Raw genomic sequence first — 8,742 nt, 5'->3', positions numbered from 1 at the left:
CCTTCTTCGTAAACCTGTCCTTGAGTCTCGTCCTTTAGATTTCTGCACTCATCTTCAGCTTCCCTATAATGATCCCTTCTCTCTCTCTGAACTTCGTTCTGCTCTGGCCCTCTGCGGTTCTACGGCGGCAGGCTCCGATGGTATTCATTATGAGATGCTTCGCCATCTCCCTCCGAGCACGTCTCAGTATTTACTGAGTCTGTATAATCGGATCTGGGAGTCGTCGTCAGTCCCTGAGGACTGGCTCGATGCCGTTGTCCTCCCTGTTCGCAAACCGGGGTCTCTGGGTACTTCCCCTAAGGACTTTCGCCCTATTGCTCTCACAAGTTGTGTCTGCAAACTTTTTGAACGTATGGTTAACGTTCGTCTGATGTGGTTCCTGGAACACCATCACCTCCTCTCCCCTTCTCAATTTGGTTTCCGCAAGTGCCGCAGCACGACAGATGTCCTGGTGAACTTGGAGGTCTATATTCGTACTGCTTTTGCTGCGAAGACCTCCGTTGTTGCCGTCCTTTTTGACCTGGAAAAGGCTTACGACACCACTTGGCGTTATCATATCCTATCTCAACTTCATTCTTTTGGCCTTCGTGGTCATCTCCCTCTCTTTCTCCGCAGCTTCCTCTCTCGTCGTTCCTTTCGGGTGCGCCTTGGTACCGCTCTCTCTCCCTCTTTTCAGCAATACGAAGGTGTGCCCCAGGGTAGTGTTCTGAGCACTACTCTTTTTCTGGTTGCCCTCAATGGTCTTCTTTCCTCTCTTCCTTCTGGTGTCTTCTCCGCTCTCTATGTCGATGATCTTACCCTTTGTTGTCAGGGTGATGATTCGCCTTTCCTTCAACGCCGGCTTCAACTTGCAATTGATGCCGTGTCGTCTTGGGCCACTGATCATGGCTTCAAGTTCTCTACTTCTAAGACTTGTGCCATGACATTTACGCGGAAACGGGTTGTTCTTCGTCCCTCTTTGTCACTTTATGGTCATCCCCTTGAATACAAAGATTCCGCGAAGCTTTTGGGGTTATTCCTTGACACTCGTTTGTCTTGGTCTCCCCATATCTCTTACCTCCGTGTTGAGTGCTCTAAGGCCCTAACCCTCCTTCGGGTCTTGTCCCATACTTCTTGGGGGGCAGATAGGCGCACTCTCCTTGCTTTACATTCTTCTCTCGTCCTGTCTAAGCTCGATTATGGTTGCCCTGCTTACTCGTCTGCTTCTCCTTCTACTCTTCGCCGTCTTGATGCTTTGCACCATACTGGGTTGCGCCTCAGTTCTGGTGCCTTTCGTTCGACTCCCGTCCTTAGCTTGTATGTTGACACTGGCTTCCTGTCTCTCCAGGACCGCCGTGATCGCTACTGTCTTCGCTATCTTGCGCGGTCCTTGCAACATCCTTCCTCTCGCCTCTGTCGTGCTTTAACTTTTACCCCTCCTGCGGTTCCTGTTCCTCTTCACCACCTCCCTCTTTCTGTCCGGTTATCTCGCCTGCAGGATTCTCTTTCCGTTCGTATTTCTGATGTTTCTCCTCGTGTTGTTCCTTCTTTGCCCCCGTGGAGGGTCCCTCTTCCGCGGTTTTGTACTTCCTTGACCCGTATCACTAAAGCTTTTACCCCTCCTACGGTTCTAAAACGCCTTTTCCTCGAGCACTTTTCTTCTCACTCCCGCTCCGTTTCTGTCTTCACCGATGGGTCTAAGTCAGCGGACGGTGTTGGCTACTCTGTTGTTTTTCCTGATCGCACTTATATGTGTCGCTTGCCTCCGGAGACTAGCATCTTTACAGCGGAACTTTATGCTATTCTCTATGCTCTTCGTCTCCTACTTTCTCGTTGTCAGTCTTCCTTTGTAGTTGTTGTTGACTCTCGTAGTGCCCTCATGGCTCTCGGGTCCTTTAATCCAGTTCATCCAGTGGTTGTCGAGATCCAGCATTGGCTGTTTCTCGTTCATAGTAAATTTAAGTCGGTTGAGTTTTGTTGGGTTCCCAGCCATATTGGTGTGTCTTTAAATGAGCGTGCGGATGCTGCCGCCAAGGAAGCTGTCCGCTCTTGTCCCATCTCTCGTAAGGGCATTCCATATTCCGACTTTTACCCGGTTATCCATTCCTCAGTCCTTACCCGTTGGCAGGCTTCTTGGTTGTCTGTTACTGGTAACAAGCTACGTACTCTTAAATGTTGTGTTTCCTCGTGGCAGTCCTCCTTCCACCGTAACCGGCGGTGGGAAACAGCTCTGGCGAGGTTGCGTATTGGCCATACTCGCTTAACCCATGGTCACTTGATGGAGCGCCGCCCTGCTCCTTATTGTCCTAGTTGCATTGTCCCTCTTACGGTCGTGCATGTCCTTCTTGAATGTCCTGACTTCCAGGACGAGCGTATGTCTTGCTTTCCGACCGCCCCTCGCGGTCACCTGTCCCTCGATAGAATTCTTGGTGACTCGGATACTTTTGATATCGTTCGCCTTATGCGTTTTTGTTCTCGTATTGGCATCCTTGGTGATATTTAGCGCCCTCTGATTATTTTGCGTATTTGATGGTGCTACATAGCCTTCCCGGTTTGGTGCCTTCTTTTGATAATTACTTACTTACTTTCGACTGAGGCTTGGTACCGCGCTCTGGCTCTTTTCCAGCAATACGAAGGTGTACCCCAGGATAGTGTTCAGAGTACTTTATTTTTTCTCTCCTTGTTGCCCTCAATGATTTTTTCCTTCATTCCGTCTGGCATCTTCTCTCTCGATCTTGCCCTTTGCTGTCTGGGTGATGACTAACCTTTAACGACGGTTTCAACTTGCTATTGATGCCGTATCGTCCTGGGCCACCAATCATGGCTCGGTTCTCTACCACAAACTTGGCCTGTAACTCTTACTCGGAACACGGTAGTTCTTCGTCCCCCCCCCCCCCTTTTGTCGCTTTATGGTCATTCCCTTGTGTACAAATACTGCTAAGCTTTTGGGGTTAATCTTTGACACCCGTTTGTTTTGGTCGCCCCATATCTCTTGCTTCCAGAGTTGAATGCTCTAAGGCCCTTAACCTACTTGAGGTTTTGTCCCATACTTCTTGGAGCGGATAGGCGCACGTTCTTCATTTCTCTTTGGTACTCTCTCAACTGTTTGCCCCTGCTTACTCGTCTGCTTCTAATCTTTGTCTTGATGCTCTGCACCATGCTGAGTTACGCCTAGGCTCTGGTGCCTTTCGTTCGACTTCTACCCTCAGCCTGCATGTTGAAACCGGCGCCCTCTGTCTAGGATAGCTGCGATTACTATAGTCTTCGCTACCTTGCGCGGTCCTTACTCGCCTGTAGTGCTTTGACTTTTTCCCCTCTGTAGTTCCTGTTCCCACCACCTCCCTCTGTCCGGTTGTCTCACCTACAGGATCATCTTTCGGTTAGTGTTACAAATGTCTTCTCGTGTTCAGTCCTTGCCCTCGTGGAGGGTCCCCCTTCCCAAATTTTGTAAAACTTTCACCCACGTGACAAACTTTCATCCCTTCTACAGTTCTGAAACGCCTTTTCCTTGAACAGGTCTTCACTCTTGCTCCATTTCCGTCGTCACCAATGGGTCCAAGTCTGCAGATGTAAGTGTAGGCTACTGTTCTTCCTGATCACACCTGTGTTGCTTGCCTCCGGAGACTATCATCTTCACGGCAGAACTTTATGCTATTATTTATGCTCCTTAACTTTCTCGCTGTCGGTCCTTTGTGGTTGTAGTCGACTCTCGCAGTGCCCTCCTAACTCTGGCGTCCTTCAATCCAGTTCATCCGGTGATGGTCTAGATTCAACATTGGCTGTTTAACTCCAGTAGATTTAAAACGGTAGTTTTGCTGGGTTCCCAGCCATATTGGTCTCTTCAAATGAGCTTGCAGACGCTGCCGCTAAGGAAGCTATCCACACTTGTCCCATCTCCAGTAAAAGTATTCCTTATTCAGGCTTTTACCCAGTTAGTCATTTCTGAATTCTTGATCGTTGGCACGGTTGTTGGTCTTTTGTTACTGGTAACAAACTGCCTATTCTTAGGATTAGTGTCCTCCTGGCCTTCGTATCCACCGTAATCGGCGGTGGGAAACGGCTCTGGCAAGGTTGTTGGCCATACACGCTTAACTCACGGGCACATTATGGAGCGCCGCCCTGCTCCTTAGTGTCCAAACTTCATTGTCCCTCTTACAGTTGTGCATATCCTTGTTGAATGTCCTGACTTCCGGGGCGAGCGTGTTTTGCTTCCCGACCGTCCCTCGCGGTCATTTCTTTCAGTAGAATCCTTAGTGAATCGGATACTTTTGATATCGTTAGCTTTGTGCACTTTTGTTCTCATATTGGCATCCTTGGTGATATTTAGCGCCCTCTGATTATTCCGCACATTTGATAGTGCTACATAGCCTTCTCGGCTTGGTACCTTTTGATAATTACTTGACAACCGCTGTTCACTGGATGGAGAGCGGTGTGCAGGACAAACATAAAATTGTGACACTAGGCTCTCCACACGTCAGTTGCTTAATTTAGAAACTGTACTTGTCGTCGATCTCGAGCCCAGTGTTGACAATGTGTTTAATTTTGTAACTAGCTCATAAAAATTGTAAGTTATTTGCTAAATAGTGTGGTTTCAGTCCCTGAGCCTATTATGTGCCTCTGTAACAATTTCCACTACTGCCCACAAGATGGGTAAAGGGTGCATAATAGCTGAAATAAACTAAACTACGCTTAACAAAGATTACCTCAATTTACCAGAGGGCCACAAACACTAATGGCGTCTTCGGGAACAGGAAGCCGGTGGCTTGTCGGAGGTTTTCCATATCCCTTCCCTTTGCATTTATCTTTTCCAGTTGGATTTTTAAATTTAGTTTTGCCATTTGCGAATTCAGCGAGTAGGCGGTTCCATTGATGTATAACCCTGTGGATGAAAAAGTATCTTGTTCTCGGTCTTAGATTGTGGCTAGAGGTTGACACCGTTGCTCCTTGTTTAAAGTTCTACACGCGTTGCCTTGACCTGTGGAAGCTCTCATATACGAAAGTATTGGTTATAACTTGCCGACTGATCTCACAGCTGGTGATGGTTAGCATTATATGAATAGCAATGCGAAGATTAGGGAAGACGCTCTAGTCTCCATACTAAACAATAAATTCAATAAATTAAAAAAAAAGCTTGTAAGACTCTCTAGACCGGGTCTTACAAGCAGGATAGGTGTAGCTCCGAAGAAAGTAAAGATTGTGCAGCAGGAACAAGGGGGAAACGACGGAAAGCCAACGACAGCTCCTATGACCAACGTCCGGGAGAAAGAAACGGCGACAATGTTGCAACCCGTTCTCGCAAATTTAATAAGTCAATATTGACTTATTAGTTGCGTGCATAGGTGACATACTTAACATAATAGTTTCCCTTGACGATTATGACGAGCCTAGTGACGGTAGGTAATGCAGCTGAAAAAAATGAACCCTTGTGGAAATAAGGTTCGGGACAATATAGTGAACTCTGAGGTTGGTACTCAAATCTTGGAATACATCAAAAAAGCTAGACAAGAGGATTGAAGCATGAGAAAAGTTAGCTATGGAGGGTAGACTGGGTGAAGATGGTAGTGAAACGGGACGTGAAATGGAGTGAAACGGGCGTATAAGAAAGTAAGGAAGAACATGAAGTATCGATGACAGAGAACAGTCAGGAAAATGAACTTTCTAGTAGTGTTTGCACCAAGTCTTTCGCACTCTCCTGAGTGCTTTGTCAAAGTCTGAGTTTGTGGTTAGGATGAGACTTACATCTCAACGACTAATCGTTGCTATGTAAGTCCCCAACCATTTCTGTCCCGCCCGGGATTCGAACCCGGAATTCTCGATTGTGAGTCGAGAACAAACCCGACTGGCATTAACATCTGAGGAATTAGTTGGAATTACGTAGAGAGATTCAGGATAGCTGCCTGTGAGGTAGTCATTAACATTAGTTAGGGATGCTGGGATTTCATTTGCAAGGAATGTGCCAATGGATGAGAAAATCTATTGAATTTAGTTAGCGGCAGTGCCAGAGGTTGTGTGTGTCATTAGTGTATATGCTGTCAAATCTGGTCCTATATTTAGGAGGTCCCCAAGGCCTAAGAAAGTCTTGATCCGGCCCTGAATACCGGGATTCTATCCCCGACATAGAGAATTATAAGTAATATCAGCCACCAAGGAAACTTAAGCGGGAGGGGGGGGGGGAGGAGTAGTAATCAGATATTTTACAATAGTTTCTCCTTTAAGATTTTTTCTGAAAAAAGAGAAAACGTAATAATGCCGGCATATTTTCTTCAGTAACTGCAATAGACACAAAGTTACAGCACCCCCGAAGTTCCAGTAAACCCAGAATTCTAGCACACCTGGAACTCTAGTAAACCCCCAGAGATCTAATAATAAATATGGAAGTCGAATAAGCTCGAAGCTCCGGTAAACTCTAAATATTAAATAAACAAACATTTCCTCAGAAAAGTCTCAGCCTTTATAACACCCACTGTCCTATGCTAACTGAACAAGTCACAACTAAAAGGCTAAACAATCTATGGCTTACAAAGGGGATACTTAAATCTATTAATAAAAAGCATGACCTTGAGGAGAAGTATAGGTTAGGAGTTGTCTCCAAAGAATTTTCTTTGGAGACGTTTCTGCCCGAAACGCTGCGCGTACTAGTGGCTTTACAAGATTGTAATTACCATATTATGTATCCTCACAATCCCAATGTACCTTCTTGTATATGCCTAAATAAATAAATAAATAAATTTTCAAAGATTTACTCATCAATGCTGTAAGTGACTCCTTATCCTTAATTGCTCTCAATTCTTTAAGACATAACTGTAACATGCTCGTGTCCGAAGCTAGACACAAATACAACAAAATTATTAAGGATGGTAACAGAGTCCATTTCATGTGGTCTCCATCTTATGTTGGCCTCCGAATGCTTGATAGAGCTGATAAGTTAGCCAAAGAGTCTACCTTTAAAGGAGCCGTTGAGTGTAACCTTGGAATGTCAATGAGCAAACTGAGAGCAGCAGTACACCCAGAAGTTCAACAAGAATTTGTAGATCTGAGGCAAAGTGAACTCGACACCAGTAATTCCATCTATCATCATACTATCGTGCAAGAGGAGCCACACATCTATGGTTCATCCAATATAATCAGCAGACTCCTAGATGTTACTACTGCTCGGCTTAGACTCGGTTACAAGTATCTCTGGGAATTCTCATTATCTGCTGATGTAGACCTGACCAAATGTAAACTGTCAACAAAATTATTCGCACACCCTCCGTCACTATGTGATGGAATGCGAAAAGATACGTGAATTCAGAGACAATTCTATAACCAATGTTCCAGCGATGTGTAAATAGTTCATTCAAAATGATCTGCTACCAGAAATTTTAGCCAAATATCCCCAGTTTGCTAACTGTAGGTAGTAACTGAGTGATTGTAACCTATCCACCGCTGCCCACTGGATGGGGAGCGGTGTGCTGGACAAACATATCAATTGTGACACTAGGCTCTCCACATTTATCAGTTGCTTAATTTAGAAACTGTACTTGTGGTCGATCTCGAACCCATTGTTGATGTGACGACTTATACTGAATTTTGTAACTAGCTCATCAACATTGTAATTTGCTTAGCTAAATGAATTGTGGGGTTCAGTCCCTGAGCCCATTATGTGCCTCTGTAACCCTTTCCACTACCGCCCACAAGATGGGTATGGGGTGTATAATAAATGAACTAAACTAACCCCTCTTGCCTACCCTTCATCCTTACCCATCACCCTCCCCGCTGCCTCCCCCATTGCCCTCCCTTCTCTCAAGCTCCTAACTCTGTATGAATTTTTTTCTTTTTAATATTTTTAAACTGTTTTACGGAAGTTCTGGAAGAAGTAATTCGTCAGGGTTAGGGAAGGGGGCGAGGAGCCTGGGGCGGTGATGGGGGGCGAGGAGCCTGGGGTGGTGATGGGGGGCGAGGAGCCTGGGGTGGTGGGGCGAGGAGCCTGGGGTGGTGATGGGGGGCGAGGAGCCTGGGGTGGTGATGGGGGGCGAGGAGCCTGGGGTGGTGATGGTGGGCGAGGAGCCTGGGGTGGTGTTGGGGGGCGGGGAGCCTGGGGTGGTGATGGGGGGCGAGGAGCCTGGGGTGGTGATGGGGGGCGAGGAGCCTGGGGTGGTGATGGGGGGCGAGGAGCCTGGGGTGGTGATGGTGGGCGAGGAGCCTGGGGTGGTGTTGGGGGGGGGACGATTGGAATACTTGGATGGAGCAACATTTAGCAAATAAAATTTAATGTTAATAAATTATACGTTGTGGAACGTGGAATAGGAGAAATAGGCCAAACACAACCTACACATTATTAGAACATTACCTTGCAGCCAGTTGATGAAGAAAAATACCTTGAAGTCAGAATCCGTCATTCACTGAAAGTTGCACAACAATTGTGCATATGAACACTGGAAAAGTGTTCATAGAGTTAATAAAAGAGGCCTCTAGCGATGATGGCTCTTAGGCCCTTAGCTCTCATCTCATTTTTTCTTGCAATGTGTCTGTTATCATTTTATTAATTCTGCTAGAATTTACCTACTTAAAATTATTTGTTCGATTAAGGACCTGCCCGAAACGCTTCTCGTACTAGTGGCTTTACAAGATTGTAAATACTATGGTATGTAATCTCACAAACCCAATGCACCTTCTTGTATATAAATAAATAAATAAATAAATAAATAAATAAATAAATAAGGTAAATTGAGGTAAAAATGTTTGGACGGATGCAGTCTGATGACTCAGTTTATCTTGTAA

This window comes from Procambarus clarkii, chromosome 22 (genome assembly GCF_040958095.1).
Source record: "Procambarus clarkii isolate CNS0578487 chromosome 22, FALCON_Pclarkii_2.0, whole genome shotgun sequence".
Taxonomy (NCBI): Eukaryota; Metazoa; Arthropoda; class Malacostraca; order Decapoda; family Cambaridae; genus Procambarus; species Procambarus clarkii.
The sequence above is the reverse complement of the archived record's forward strand: the minus strand, read 5'-3'. Positions refer to the sequence as shown.